This window comes from Elephantulus edwardii, unplaced genomic scaffold, assembly GCF_000299155.1.
Source record: "Elephantulus edwardii isolate Elephantulus edwardi_28Jun2011 unplaced genomic scaffold, EleEdw1.0 scaffold00096, whole genome shotgun sequence".
In the NCBI taxonomy this organism is placed as follows: Eukaryota; Metazoa; Chordata; class Mammalia; order Macroscelidea; family Macroscelididae; genus Elephantulus; species Elephantulus edwardii.
Window position 1 is genome coordinate 6720700 of NW_006399846.1, and position 17061 is coordinate 6737760.

Consider the following 17061-nt stretch of genomic DNA (forward strand, 5'->3'; position numbering starts at 1 on the left):
TAGGAAATTATACATCTCCAAAGCAGAGGCAGAACGACCTGCCTTCTTGGGATGAGCTGTTTGTTTCTTTAATGAGCTGCTTGCAGATCCAGCACATGAGCACACACATCCTGTCTCCTGCAGCTCTGTGACGTGAGGACTGAGCATCTGAAGGAGGGGAAGGTGGAGAGGAGGCCTCCTGTGTCTGTAAGCCTGAGAGCTCTGGGTGGTGTACCTCAGGGCTGTGGGAGTTCGCAACCTCCTCTGGGTTGTTTTAAAGGCTTGGAGCAAAGCAAAGGAGGATATCGGGTGAGGAGAAGAGATCAGGCCACATTCTCATATTCAACACCTGTCCAAACTACCTCCTGTGGGGTTTTTTTTTCTTAAATTACCCACTGGATGCTCAGGCCTTTCATTCATGGGTCACTATGAGTTGTCTATGACTCGACGGCACCAAACAACACCACCACCCCCCACTAGAAAGCCTTTAACCACCCCAGGAGTTCTCCATAGGGGGAAAATCCTGTTTCCATTTGTGCCTTGTTGGGATTATTTGTTAAGTAATTTTCTACCTTAACATCTAGGAAACTTAGGTCTGTGCTTCTCATCTGAGGCTAAAACTGAATGATGAAGAGGAGGGGACAATGTAGGAAGGACAGAGGATGCGCTGGAGTGGAGAATTGGAGAACTCCCTGGCTTATGTGCAAATATTCCCAGGAAGCCCTCCTAAGAGAAGTGGCTGGTGTCTGGGCTGAAACCATCTCCACAGAAATGCATCCTGCTCAGAGTGTAGGCTCAGTCATATGAAAGTAATGCCTCATGCTTTGCTTCTCTCTTCATCATTATCTTTGACTTAAATGTCCTGGAGAATTGTGTGAGACAATGAGTGGGGGTGGGGAAAAAAAGTTTCTGTTGCTCTTCAGAAGTTCAGAAGCTTTCAGATGGCTCTTTAATTCTTTCATTCACTCAACATCTGTGGGCAGTGGTGCGTCAGGAGTTGTGTTGTATTGTCAGGGGACAGAACTGAGCAAATGGAGTTGTTAAGGGCATGCTTCAAGCTTCACTGCTGGGGGTTGATGACTCAGTGTTGGAACATGGACTGAGTTGGAGAAACCTATGGAGAAAGTCGGACAATGAATCAGGATGACAGAAGAAGCAGCCTTTGAGCTGTGGTATTGGTGAAGAGTACTGAATACCCCTGGACTGCCAAAAGAACAAACAAGTCTGTCTTGGAGGAAATACAATCAGGGTGCTCCTCAGAGGCAAGGGTGGCGAAGCTTAGTCTCACCTACTTCGGGCATATTGTTTGGAGGGGCGAGTCCTTGGGAAAGGATGTCATGCTTGGAAAGGTGAAGGGTCAGAGAAAGAGAGAAAGACCCTCAACAAGAAGATTGGCACAGTGACTGTAGAGTGGGTTCAGGAATATCAGAGATGATAAAGGAGGCACAGGATATTGTTCCTAAGGTCTCTATGAACCATAGTCAACTCAGTGGCATCTAACAACAACAGTGGAGTATGGAGGGAGGGGGCAGATGGTCCCTGGGGAGCAGTGATATTGATTAGATGATATAGGGATGAAGAGCTAAGAGTGAAAATGCCATTTGGTAACCAAATTAGCGTATTCGTTAAGTGAAGTGGGTACTACAAGCTATTATATTAAGATGGTAGGTATCAACTAATATTGTTCCAAAGACACTGGCATTGGGTGGACAAGCATGTGGTCACATGGAGAGCACTCAGAAGCCAGATTGCTGGGTTGCGAGTCCCACCTCCTGGTCACTGACACATAACTGGGCCGAGCTGTGACTTTTCTCCTTCTCTCTTTGTGCTCTCTCTGGCACGCTCACTCTCGCTCTCTCGCAGGCTCTGTGTGTGTGTGTGTGTGTGTGTGTGTGTGTGTGTGTGTGTGTTTCCTTCTCTGTAACAGAGGGCTGATACCCATGCTTACAGTATGGGGTGACTGTGAAGACTAAACTTCCAAAGAGTTGGGATTCCCAAAGACCATCTATGGATTAATGTTGAGAATAAAGAAAAAGCCAAAGTTAACTTCCCTGAAATTATGAGAGGAACCCTAACAAATACATCTATTTTACTGTGCTTTGGAGATACTGCTTTAAAAAAAAAACCCACACAACAAAAAACCAAACCCCAAAGCAAGTCTTTCAGCACCATTTTTCCGTCAGCATGTACTTGCTTCATGTCTCTGTGTCACATTTTGGTAATTCTTACAATATTTCAAACTTTTTCATAATCCTGTTGCACACATACTAGTATAAAGCATAATGTCAGCATAACTTTTACATGTCCTGGGAAACGAAGACATTCCTGTGGATTTTTACTGCGCTATCTGCTTTATTACGGTGGTTTTTATTATGATATTTGCTTTATTATGATAGTTTGGAATGGAACCCTCACTGTCCCTAAGGTATGCCTATAATGTGTGTTGGTACTTGCAAATGAAGTAAAAAATAGAGTCTTGTGTTTAGGAGACCATAGTTCTCATGGCATAAAGACCAAGAATTCTACTGCTAGGATTTTAACTCAAGTTCTACCTGCAGTACCGTCCACTAGACTCTGTAGATAGCAATCAAAGCCTACATCTGGTCCGAAGGTTTGTCTGTATTCATCTGTGTACACCCAACAAATACACTGATGGAAAACAAATTGCCAGAGGTTTCCCACAGACAGCCCTGACAAGTCCAACCCTGGTCTCATTGCAGCGCTAGCAGCTACAGAACCCCCAGCCCTTAATCCGAGGAGCTAGATGACCAGAGAGATGAGTGTGGTTCCCAGTGAGGCTCTCCCTAATCATTTCTTTATAGGCATGCCACTGTGATATTACTGACCAGGGTTCTGCCGGGGTCTGAGGTAATCCAGAGGCCCAGAGCAGGAACACCTCATCATTCAGCCATTCTTGACTTCAACCAGAGACCAAACACCAAGCTAAGAGAAGCTATAAGTAAAAGTAGATCTGCCCCAAAATAAAGGCCCTGCACATTGCTATGCACGTATTTAGTGTGTCTGCCTTGCGCCTGACAAGTCTGTGCTTCAGTTCCCTTTTCTGTAAGACAGAGTCATTACTTCATGGGATTGCTTTAGGGCTGAACTAAAGTCATTAATACTCGTACAGCATTTGGACCAGTGCCCAACACATGGCTAGTTGTCAGCTGTCATCGATCTAACCTCCAGCTTGTGGTGACCCCATGTACAATGGGGCAAAATGCTGCCCAGTCTTGTGCCATCTTCGTAATCGTTTGTGAATTGCACCTTTGTGATCCTTAGTAGTTTTATTGACAGGTTTTCAGAAGTACATTGCCAGCCCTTTCTTCCTAGTCTTAACTGCCATAGATAGTGAGCATTCAGCAACCACTTATTATTTTTGCCATTGTTATCGTTGTTATAGCAGCCAATCAAAATCTTGTTAATGGTCATAATATCACCGTGTTAATGGTCATAGTAAGAATACAAGTCCTGCCCTCCTACTAATTTGCAGAGTGTCTTTGCCACATTTTTTTTTCCTCATCTCCCACCTTCACCCCCAGGTCTCAGCTTCCTCAGTTCCCAGAGGAAGGGGCTGAGTTAGGAGGATCCTTTGGGATACTTCTTGCAATCCTATTCACAGAGTTTGAGGAAGCCCCACTTTTCAGCCTGTTTCATGGGACAGCCCACACTATCCACCTGCCAGACATGGGTCAAGCACGTGAATAACTTCAAATTTTAAATTCATTAATTAGGGGAAGAGGAGAGTGAAGCAGGTCATGTGCCTGTGTGGAGGAAGGAATGCCCCACACGGAGCCTGTAACTAGGTTGCATGAAATGCCTAAATTGAGTTATAAATTAAATAAACCACTTAGACTGGTTTTTGGGTTGGATTTTTTTTTTTTCATTTTGAGCTATTTTTAACCATTGTGTAGACAAGGCCTCTCGTTGGCCCAGGACCCAGAGATGGAAACTGGTACTTATTGAACTAAAGGGTCTGAGGTAGAGTGGAGCCTGGGATTTCCCACCGCAAACACATACTAGTTTTGTTCTTATTTTAGCTTCTGAGGAGCCCTTACCCCATTTTGGGGCCCTTTTGCTTAAGGAATGGAGATAAAGTATCCCAACTCGAGCTTTTCTTTATGGGAGCAGAGAATGGGAAGAGATCTCTCCAATGAGACCCCAGGAGCAGAGTGACGCTTGGGGAAGGGGAGAAAGTCCCGTCCAGACATGACCCACAAGATTGTTCCAGGCCCCAACCCAACTTTCCAGGCTTTTCGGTCCCCCAGTAAAAGGGGCCGCCTTTCCCAGTGCACCATCCTCTGTGAGGTCTGTCTGAACCCTTCCAACCCCCTGTACAACTATCAACATTTATCAAGGTTCGTAGAGTGTCCAGAGGCATGGTGTTTAGGAAGTGGATGCCATTCCTGCTTCCAAGTATAGCAGAACAAAACCCTGCTCAGACCGTAGGATATTCCGTATCCTCTGTCAACACTACAATTCCAAAGCATTTATTCTTCTTCAGGCTTCATTATTAACTGTCCAACCCTCACCTGTATATGTTGTTGTTATTGTTAAGTGCTGTTGAGTAGAGAATGACTCATAGTGACCCTATGAGCAAAAGATCTGAACCTTGTTCTATAACTATCATCATTTTTCTAATGTTCATAGAATTTCCAAAGGCCTGCTGTTTAAGAAATGGATGCCAATCCTGCTTCCAAGCCTATCTTAATCTGGGAACTCTACCAACCCTTGTCTACTATGAATAACCATTAAGGCATTTGACATACCAGTGACACGGTGTTCAGCATCACAACAACCCCAAGTTATCCAGTGCCATACTGCTTAGAACAGCACCAAGCGGATCCACAAGGGGTCCCATCCTTCAGGATTAAGCTGAGGATCTTGATCATCCAAGTCAATGCCTGACTTGGGGTAGGGGACGATGAAGCTGTCATCGTCCCACACGTCCAGGGTGTTCACCATGCTGCAGCTCTTGGAGAGTAGAAGTCAACGGGAAAGGGGAAGCCGTTGTACGTGAAGTATTCTAATAACAACTTATGAAGTAACTGAAAACATCATGACTTGGGCCTGATACATCTTGGCCTTTAAAGTGGCATCTTTGCTCTTTAGGACTTTAAAGATGTCCTTGGTTACAGATTTACCCATTGCAAAATGCTGCTTGATGTCTTCACTGCTGCTTCCATAGGTGTTAATTATGGATCTAAGTAAGATTAAATTCTTGACAATTTCTGCCTTTTCTTCATTGATCATTTGCTTGTTTGTCTAGTTGTGAGGATTCTTGTTCTCTTTAGAAGTAGATGGTTTTAACAAACAGTCATTTATTTTCACAGTGCAGGTGGCTCAAAGTCCAAGTTTAGGGCTTCAGCATTCTCTGTCAGTTTTGAAGGAAGGTCCTTGTCTCCTTTAGTATCTGTGAGCTCTCTCCCCCTTGGAGATTTCCATGTGGCATCAGTCTTCCCCTGGGTCTAGGAAGTTCACAGCATAGGGACCCTGGGTCCAAAGATGACCTTTGCTTCTGGCTCTTGTCATCTAGGGTGACTGAGGGCCTCTGCTCATTTATCTCTTCTAAGAGAAAAAGTGATGCAGGCCACATCCCAGGAAAGCTGCCCTTAAACCAGATCAGGGCTGTGGCCTGAGTGATTACATCATTACAATAACTGATAAATTCATCACTGCTTAACTTATAAATTGCATTATTGCTGAACTGTCAAACCACTGAGAATCACAGCCCAGCCAAGCTGACACATAGGAACATAACACAGTTGTCTAGTAACTTCCAACCCACAGCAATCCTGCAGGACAGAGTGGAACTACCCCACAGGATTTCTAAGGCTGTAAGTCTTCATAGGAGGAACCTATCACATTTCTCTCCTTCAGAAGGGCTACTAGGTTCAAATCAGCCTTTCCATTAGCAGCCAAATGTTTAATCACTTCACCACCAGGACTTCTTCCTTTTACTTTCCTCCACCATTCCTATTCTACCCCAGAATCTGGTAGAGTAGATTCACTTTCTCTGTATTGTCAGCCATTGTCTCTCTTCAGGTGCTCTCCATATTGTTTAAGTCCTTTTATCTGCCTGTGTCCCACCCCCAGTGGTTGCTGTAAGCTACTTGAGTCCAGTGGTTCCCAGGATGTTCCTGGAACGTAGTGGGGACTCCATCAATGATTGTTGAGTGAGTGGAAGATGTGGCTGGTAATCCAAAGTATTTATAAAGCAACTTCCAACCCCTCCCACTACCTGCTGCATGTCACTTACGTGTTCTTTTCCTGGGACTGTCATCACCAAAAGAGTGGTTTACTGGAAAAGAAATTGATTATCTCATAGACCTGGAGGCCAGTAGTAAGAGCTCAGAGTGTCAATAGTCCCATATTCTTCTGCAGTATCCAGGGAAAGAACTTTTCTTGTCTCTCAGCTTCCTGTCTTCCTTAGTTTAAAGCTATGTCTTTCAATCTTTTCTCTCTATCTCTCTGACTGACTCTGTGTCTCTTTTTTAAGGGCTAAAGATTACCCCTCAAATGGGATTAAGACACACCCTTTTGCTCTCATGTTGACCCCATGTGTGTCAGGATAAACCTGTGTTCCACAGGGTTTTCAGTGACTGATTTGTGGAAGCAAATCACTTCTGAAGTCTTTTCTCCTGAGGCACCTCAAGTAATCTCACCTTTTCAGTTAGCTGCTAAGCTCCTTGAGAGAACTCTGGTAGCAAAACTGTTAAGCATTCATTTACTGTTCAAACCCAGCCACTGCATCGTAGAAGACTGAGTAGTGTACTCCGGTAAAGATCACAGCCTACAAAACATCTTAGGTCAGTTCTGCTCTATCCCTGAAGGGTCACTATGAGTCAGAATCAACTCAGTGGCACAAAACAATAACAGCAGGGTCTCTTTACTCAGATGTGACCTCATGTTAACTGCTAATGTCTTAAAGACCTTTTTTCCAGACAATGTTGTCTTTATGGATACCAGGGGTCAGGATGTCAGCTTATCGTTTTGGGAGACTCTGTTCAATCCAAACCAAAAATCTAATGGTATCAAGTAAATTCCAACATGTAGAGACCCTATAGGATGGAGTAGAACTGTCACATAGGATTTCCAAAGCTGTGAATCTTTACTGAAACATACAGTCATATCTTTCTCCTGTGGAGCAGATGGTGGGTTTGAGCCACCAACCTCTCAGCTGCCAAGAAGTTTAACCACTGTACCACTAAGGCTCCTTATTCAATCTAAAACATCCCCTTCAAGAGCTCCACGCTGCCCGCTGCCTAACATGCGGATTGCGCCCTTCCTCTCATGGACACTTTCCCAGGCCAGAGCCTTGTTGTGCTCATGGAGAGCTTCAGGCACATCTGACTGGGCAGGTGAGATCTTTCAACATGTCCTTCCTCTGCATTTTGAGACTCATTCCCTTGGGGCTGGGCAGCAGGAGAGACAGTAACCCTGAAGTCTCACAATCCATGACATTATACATCCGGCCCTGCTGAAAGTCTCCAAAACATATCACTTCACCATCAAGGCATTTGTGGTTGCTTTTCTGACATGTCCCATGGTGTATGTCCCAGCTGTGCCATTAACATCCCCCCAGGCCTTCTGGCTGCCCCTGAATCCTGACTTTGTTCTGCTGTCAGAACCTTGGCCTGGAGGGGCAGCTCCCCTGAGGCTACATTTCCAGGCTGCTTGGAAAAGTCTTTGCCTCTCAATGGGAACTGTGTCCTAAATGTGGATTTTGCATGAAGGGCTACGCCCATCCTTGTGAACAATTTTGTTCCCAACCAGTTATGTCTGTTTCAAAGGATAGTTGCCCTGCAGGGACCTTGGCCCATAGCAGAACTCCAAGGGGCCTTTAAAAAAAAACAAACCACTATTTCAAAATTCAAACTCTGTACCAATGGAGTTATTATTATTTGGAGTAAGGTGGCCAGCTGTCCCTGTTTGTCCAGCACTAGGCAGGTTTAGCACTGAAACTTTGTACTCCAAGGAAACCTCTCAGCCCAGGACATAGCAGGACCACTGACAGCTATGCCTGAGAGCAAATCCTTATGGTCTCACCCAAAACCTCATCAATTAGAAACCTTGGGGAGAAAAGCAAACTGGAGGAGAAAACTTGGGGGGTACAAGCTATAGATAACTCTGATGCATGTTTAAGCACCACTTCCCTAATGAGACCAAATCAAATCTACTGCTCTGGAGTCCTTTCGAACTCAAGCAACACTACAACATGGAGTAGATAGAACTATCCCATGGGGTTTCCATGACTGTCTTTTTTATGGAAATAGTCTCCCATGTCTTTGTCCTATAGTGAGTTCAAACTATTGACCTTTCTGTTAGTAACCAGGCAGTCTAACTACTGCATCAACAGGGTCCCCCCCTACCCTTTGATGTTGTTGTTAGGTACTGTCAAGTCAAGTATGACTCACAGCAACCTTATGAACAACAGATCTGAAATCTGCCCTGTATCCTGTGCTATCCTTGTTATCACTGACTCAACACACTTGAACCCATTCCTGTCCTAGAGATAGGGAAAAGCACTCAAGAGAAGACAAGTCATTTGCCAAAAACCAGGCAGCTCTTGAAGTGTAGGGCTGGAAAAGTGTGCTTGTCCCAGTGCAGCTATCCCCATCTCAGTCTAAAGCTCAAAGTGATGTGTACTCTCATCCAACTCCTGGAAATCAACTGTAGTCAGTGGGCAGTGGTGGTTGCTTTAGGGCTCAGGGAGGTGGGCGCAGGCCCCTTAGTTAGGGTTTGCTGAGCCCTAAGCACTTGAACAGAATGAACTCAGCTGACACCAATATCTGTGCCATCCATTTGTTCCCCAGCTCACAATGAGCCCATGTGTTACAGGAGAGAACAGCTCCATAGGGTGTTCTTGGGGCCCAGGGGGTGCAATGTTTAAGTACTTGACTGCTAACCAAAAAGATAGCAAGCAGTTCAATGCCACCCAGTGGCTCTGTGTAAGAAAGATCTGTCAGTTCATTGCCATAAGAGGGAGTTCTGGTAGCCTATTGGTAAGAAGCTGCACTGCAATTCTAAAGGTTCTTGTTAAGTGTTATTGAGTCGTAGATGACTCATAGTGACCCTATGAAAGACCTGGACACCTGTATAACTTTCATCGTTCCTCTAAATTCATAGGGTTTTCAGAGGCAAGCTATTGTGGAAGTGGATGCCACTCCTGCTTCCAAGACCGTTTTAATTTGGAAGCTGCACCAAACACTGTCCACCATTTGTAACCATTATCACATTTGATACATCAGTGTCACAGTGTTTAGCTTCACAGCAACCACCAGTTACCTCTGTACAGTGAATGGATAGACCAGTGCTAAGCCACTTAGAACATTGTTTGACCAAAACAATTAAAACTGGCCTGCGGGCCACAGACTAAAATCACCCACCTTTGGCTTGGTAGCATCACTTTCTGTCCACTAGGCCAACTGAGCTCTCTTATTTTTGTTGTGGTGGTTGTTACTAAGTGCCATGGAGTCATAGACGACTCATAGCTACCCTATGAATGAAAGACCTGAACATTTGTAAAACTTTCATCATTTCTCCAAGTTCATAGAAATCTCAAGTTCACTGCAATCCCAAAGGTACGTGGTTCAAATCCACCAACTGCTCCATGGGAGAGTCTCCTCCTGTGTGGTTTGCTGCCTCTCAAAACCCACTGCAAGGTCAACTATAATTGGTTCCAACTCAATGTCACACAACAACAACAACACTGCCATAAAGATTACAGGCTAAGACACCTTACAGGACAGTTCTGTCCTCTCACCTGGAGTCTCTGTGAGTGAGAATCAACTTGAGAACACCACACAAGTTGTTGTGGAAGCAGATGACCAGATCTTTCTTCCACCGTGAGATTCAAATCACTAGCCTCCAGATTAGTAGTTAAGCACAAACTGTTCATGCCATCCTTGGATAAGCAGAGGAGGAGGTATCATGGTACAGTATAAGCAAAAGCCCAGGCGGTAGATGCATCAGACCTTGTAAAGGCCAATGAAGACATCAGTTTGGCTGATGCACGGCTCCTGAGCAGGTCTTCCTGTTCTCATCCATGCCTCAGAGACAGATGGTACCCGTCATTCCCAAGGGAAGACCTCTCTACCTGACTACCCCCGTGTCCAGCTCACGTCCTTTAGGGACTTCTTCCTACAATTTCCAACCAGTTCAGCAAGCCCAGCCCCCAACTCCTATTGAACTGTCATAAAGCTCAACTTGGAAGGTCAGTCAGCTTCCCAGAAATCACAAGCCACTCCTCAAAACCCAGGGATTTATTTGAGGTATTGTCCAAGGCCCTGGTTCTTCCATTCCCTGGCAGCAGGGGAGCTAAGACCACACCAAGTAGCATGTGTTTGCTCTTCTCTTCAGGCCATTACTCTCAACCACTCTTCCTATTCCCCACTGTGCTCTGGCCAGAGGAGGGAACTGGGGGAAACTGTGGGGTGTGTCAGGATCCTAGAGAGGAGAGGGGAATTAGGGTAGCTGTTTGTCTCTCAGTGGTCTCTGCCAGAGCCATCTGGAAACATCTGGAAAGATGAGTTAGGAGTGGCTGCATTATGGGGCCAAGAAAAACCACACCTCTTTGTCCTTTCCATCAGCCCCATCCTCACTCACTGGAGACTGCAGAGAAATGAGCACAAGCTTTGGAATCTTTCTCAGTAAGACAAGCTTGCCCCAGCTTCCCTTGTTTAAAAATCCCCTGGTTAACCCCCCCCCCCGCCCCCCGGCACCTCAAGTCCATTTCTAAATATTTCACTGATCACCGTCCTCCCCTCATACTGCTCCTGGCAGAGGTGAGCCCTGGTTGGTTCTCATGTGACTGGGCTCCCCATGTCTAATGTGATGCTGTGGACCAGCTGCTGCTCATCCTTGGATTCTAGGCCCTCAGATCCTTCTGGTTCTCCTCCCACCCCCTCCCTTCCAGTGCAGTTTCCTGCATGGCATCCTGTTCCTCATGCCCTGCTTAGACATCAGAACCCTGGTTCTTACCTCCTCTGCCTCTCACTGAGCACACACTGCCTGCCTTATACAACACCCCGCTGTGGCCACAGGAGTCATCCTGCCTCCCCTCCCTGCTGCTACTGGCCTGTTCCAGACCTCACTTTCTCCTCTTTAAACTTCAGCACAACTTCCTAACCGGCTTCCTGGCACCCAGGCAAATCCACCCTTTTTTCACCTCCAGATATTTCTGCACTGCCAGAGGGTTATTTCCGAAACACTGTTCCCAGCAGGGACTGTACTGTCCTGTGATACTGCACTGCCTGCAGATTGGGAAGCCAAGTCCCTTTAGTTAGGACGCCAGGCCACCTTGATTGCACTCCTGCTTAACTGGACACCTTCACCTCTCACCCTCTAGTCACACACTACACGTTGGGCTCCAGAGAAGATTCACAGGACAGTACACTGGGGCTCATGGAGGATGTGTTGGCATTTTCATTTCTAATTTTTTATATTTATTTTTGTGCATATTATTGTGGTAGTTAGGTACCACTGAGTTGGAACCAACCCATAGCTGACCCTCCAGTGGGTTTTCAGAGACTGGAGATTGTCCTTTCTCCTGCAGAACAGCTGGTCGATTTGAACTGCCTGCCTTTGGGTTGACAGTGCAACACTTACCCAGATATGTGTGTATGTAATAAATACATATAATATCTGTATTTACATACTTATAACTTATACACAGATATATATATATGTACAAAATTAAGCTTTGATAATATTCCAAATAGAAATTGACAGAATAATGAATAATAAATAATAAATAATTTGTGTATATATAATGGGGACTAGAGTGATCCCAGTCCTAAGTGTGTATACTCAAATGAACACTGCAAAACCACTGTTATTCCTCGTAGCATCATACACAATAGCCAAGTGATAGAAACCACCAAAATGTTCATCAGTAAATGAATGGGTAAATAAAATGCAGTTTATACATATAATAGACTATTACTCTCCTATAGAAAAGGATTACAGGATGTAAATAAATGTAAATAAATCTGAAAATATTTTGTTAAAAGAAGGCAGTCACAAAACAATAAATAGTATATGATTCCATTTACATGTGGTATATCTAGAATAAGAAAGTACATAGAGACAGAAAGTAGATTGGTTATTAAAAGGGTGAGAGAGAGAGAGAGTTGGAGAGTTACTGCTTAATTAGGTGATGAAAAATTTTGGAAACAGAAGTTCACAGTGAACTTCATAATACTGTGAATTAAATTAATGACACTGAATTGTAGTTTAAATGGAACATTTTATGATTTACAGAGTACTGAGAAGCAATGATATCAGTCTAGAGACTAAGGTGCTCCTGATTCAGGCCATGGTCTTTGTAATTATTTGCTATGCATCAGAGAGTTGAACAATGACTATGGATGACAGAAGAAGAATCTATGTCTCTGAGTTGTGGTGCTGGAGAAGAGAATTGAACATCCCATGGACTGCCAAGAAAACAAGTAAGTCTGTCTTGGAGAGGGTGAAACCAAATTTCTCTTTGGAGGCTAGGATTTTGAAGATCCAGCTCATATATTTTGGGCATGTGACCAGGAGGGACTGGTCCTTGGAGAAGGACACCATGCTTGGAAGAGTGGACGGAAAGAGCAGAAGAGGAAGACCCTGGGTGAGATGGATTGATACATTAACTGGGGAAGTGGGGTCGATGTATCAGAGTCTGTGAGACTGGCTCAGGACAGGGCAGGCCTCAGAGCTGTTGTACTTAGGGTTGCTATGAGTCACAGGCTACTTGACGGCACATAACAACAACAACATTGATTATATGTATTATTTTTATGTGCCATCGAGTCATATACAATAGCTCTGAACCCTGCTCTATCCTGAGCCAGTCCCAGCTACTGTGTTAGTCCATCTCATCCAAGGTCTACCTCTCCTGTGCTCCACCCTTCCAAGCATGATGTCTCCTCCCAAGGACTGGTCCCTCCTGGCAACATGCCCAAAGTATGTAAGACAAAGCTTCAAAATCTATGACTTTAAGGAGCAGCCTTGTCTCACCCTCTTTAGGCTAAACCTGTTTATTCTCTTGGCAGTCCATGGTATAATCAATACTCTTTTCTAGCACCACAACTCAGAGGCATCAATTAGTTTTCTGTCATCTTTGGTCATTGTCCAACTCTCTGATGCACAGCAAGTAATTGCAAAGACCATGACCTAAATCAGGCATACCTTAGTCTCCAGACTGACATCCTTGCTCTTCAGCACTTTTGAGAGATCCCTGACAGCTATATACATATATATATGTATGTATAAAAATATGTGTGTATATCTATCTCTATGTATGTATGTATATAAATGTTTGTATATCTATCTCTATGTATGTATGTATGTATGTATGTATATAAATGTGTGTATATCTATCGCTATGTATGTATGTATATACATAGCATGCACAAGCACAGCTCTGGTGGTGTAGTCTATAAGGAGTTACGTTGCTAACCCAAATGCAAACTCTCTAACAGTTCAAACCCACCAGCAGCACCTTCAGAGAAAGATGGACCGTTTATTCCTGAGAGATTTATAGCTTTGGAAACCTACAGGAGGAGGGTCAGCAATGAGTCAGTGTCTACTCCACAGCAATGACTTTGACTTTGAAGCATATACTATCAAGATAAAAGACAAAGAGCCTGGAAAGCACTGCCCAGCCTCCCCTGCCCGCCCTGCCCCTCCTGCAGTGCCTGGCACACTATGCCCTCACACACAGTGTCTGGGCACTCACTCACTGCTCCCTGCGCCCTATCAATTAGGGGAACTTGAGTAATGTCATATCCAAAATAAGTAGTTCTTTTAAAAAGCTATCTTTTAAAAAAAACAAAATACTGGTTTTTCATATAAAAGCCTGGAAATGAACTGTCCAGAGATAAGAGGGCAGTTATTATTAATTAAGGAATTAATACACCAGGATGATATTATAACACCAAATTAGCTTGTCCTCTATAAAACAGTGTTAGAATATGAGAAGTATAAATGGACAAAATTAAAGGGGAAGATAGAAATCATCATCACAGCCGATGTCGATACCGTACCTTTCTCAACAGCTAATAGAGGAAACAAGCACAAAATCCATGAGGACATGCTATTATTATGCGCCATCAAGTCAGTACTGACTCATAGCTGACCCGTCCTCAGGCTTTTGGAGGCTGTAGATCACATGAGAGGAGACTGCCCATCTTTTTCCCATGGAGCAGCTGGTAGATTTGAACCATATGCCTTTGGACTGACATTGCAACTCCTTAACTGCTCAGGCACTGTGGTTTCTTGCATGGAATTGGAACAGACTCAGAGCTGACCCTCCAGCAGGTTTGCAGAGGCACTAAGTTGCATGGAAGGTGACTTCCCACCCTTTTCTTGTGCAATAGCTGGTGGATTCGAACAGTGTGCTTTTGGTATTGCAGTGCAGCTTCTTTTTTTTATAATTTTTATTTCTTTATTTATTCTTTTTATGTGTGTACCCTCAAATTGGATCTGACTGGTACAGGAGGTGATTGTTCCTCCTTCTTCAGCAGAGCATCTGGTGGATTTGAATCATGCACCTCTGGGATTGCAGTGCAGTTTCCTACCACTAGGCCACCAGAGCTCGCCGCAGTGCAGCTTCTTAGCACTAGGCCACCAGAACTCCGCAGCTTGGCTACTTGAGCTTCATAATAACAGTGTGTTGTTGTTGTTGTGTGCCATTGAGTCAGAACCAACTCATGGCTGGTCATCCAGCATATAGAAGATTCAAAAAATGTAATCAACAAATTTGTCCTAACTGACATACATAAAATTCTGTGCCCAACAACAACAGGATTCGTATACCTTTTAAATATACAGAGATGTACCACGAACATACTTCTAAGAAGCTGTGTACCTCCCATTTGTCAGCTGTGTGGCTATACCTAGCAGGAAAGGAAGATGGGAATGTCATTTGCTCTAAGTGGCCAAACACTCGGCTAATGAGATTTTGTTCCTAAAGAAGAGAGCAAACGTTAGGAGAGTCATTTATCTCTTGCCCTCCTCCTTCTCTTCCCCCGGCTGCTGGGCCCCTGAGAGCTCCGTGCGGTGAATTAGAACATGGGTCCACATGAGGTGTTCCTTGTTCCAGCAAGGCTTTGCCACTTACTTGCTCTGTGACCCTGAGCAGGTTACTTAACGTGTCTAACCTTCATTTCCTTATCTATAAAATGAGAGTGTTCCTACACTTAGGGGGTTTTTTTGGGGAGGATGGAACAATATAATGTATATAAAATACTTAGTCTTGTACCTGACACACAAGAAATGTTTGATGAAAATTAGCTGCACAGAGAGGGTGAGTAACTTACCCAAGGACACACAGCAGGTTAACAGAAGGCTAGCTTCCAGATCAAGGTATTTGGTTCCAAGCTGACATTTCTTTGGAGTCTCTACCACCCTTTGTCCAGGCCCCTCGTTTGGTAGGGTGCTGATGGGAAAGTGTGACCACCCGTTAGTTCTGTGATTTAGAGATTTTGTTTCAAAATGTGTGTCTGAACTCATGTTCGTTTCTTCATTCCTTTTCTGCAAAATCTGAGAATTGAATTAAGAGTGCCAAAGGCGCCCCTAGACCCTAACATTCTGTGATACTATCTACTTTGCTGAAATTTCCCCATTAGAGCTGTGCTTCTTTGTGCTGGCCTCTGTCTTCTTCCTTAAGGGCTGTGGTGGTACAGTGCATTATATGTTGAGCTGCTAACCAAACCATCAGCAATTCCGATTCACCAACTGCTCTATGGAGAAATATGGGCAGTCTCTGGCCATCTTTAAAGATTTACAGCCTCAGAAGCCTGATTAAGGGCTGTGACGGGTCAGAATTGACTTGACACCTATAGGTTTGGTTGTGGGTTTGCCTTCTTCCTGAAATTATATTTTAGAAATATAATTTTTCCCTCTGAGGCCCCTATATTAGTTTTCTAGGGTGGCTGTAACAGTATATCTCAAACAAGGTCATTTATAGGAACAGAAGGTGTTGTCTTGAAGTTCTGGAGGCTTGGAGTCCGAATCCACATGTCAACTGGGCCTCTGAAGTGTCCCAGGAAGAGTCTTTCTGGGAGCTCCAGGAGTTCCTTGGCTTGTAGATATATCTTCTCATAGCTCACATTCCTCTTCTTCTGTTCGTCTGTCTCCAGTTCTTCACTTTTGTAAGGGCACCACTGAGGTTGGAATTGGCCTCCTGAGTGGTGCAAACAATTAAGTACTCAGCCGCTAACCAGGACGTTGTCAGTTCAAACCCAACAGGTAGTGCTTCAGAAGGTCCTGGAAATCTGCTTTTGACAGGTCACAGCCTTGGAGACATGATGAGCACAGTCCTACCCTGCCACACATGGGATTACCATGAGGCAGAACTGATGTGAAGGCAACTGCTAGCTTTTGTTTTAATGTTCTAATAGGGCCCACCTTGCCCTGGTATGACCTCAGGTTAGCCTGATAACACTGTCAAAGACCCTGTTTCTGAACAGTCACATTCACAGGTACCAGGGTATCTCAGCTGTCTAGGGCTGCTATACCAGAAGTACCACACGTGGATGGCTTAACAGAAATTTATTTTCTTATAGTTTAATGGAAGTGAACCCAATGCAGTTGGGATGTTTACAACTCACAGCAACCCTACAGAACACTGCAGAACTGCCCCATGACTCCCCAGGGCTGTAAGACTTTACAGAAACAGACTACCACGTCTTTCCCTCCTGGAGCAATGGTAGGTTCACACAGCCAACCTGTTAGTAAGCAGTACAGCACTTTGGCCTCTGTGCCACCAGGGCAGTCTTTCTCACACGCACACACATGTACACACTCACACACAGAGGGTAGGAGTCTAGATTGAGAGTGCCAGCTCCAGGGGAAGTCTGTCTGTCCTTGTCAGCCCTCAAGCAAAGTCCTTGTCTCCTTGGCTTCTGCTTCCTGGTTCCTGAGACATGGCTATGTTTCTCACCCCATCTCTGCTTCTCTCTCCTGCTTTTTTTAATCTCCTTTATACCGACAATAATAATGAAACAACATATGAGCAAGAGCCTATGGTGATGAAAGAAGAAGTTCAGGCTGCTTTGAAGGAAATAGCGAAAAATAAGGCTCCAGGAATAG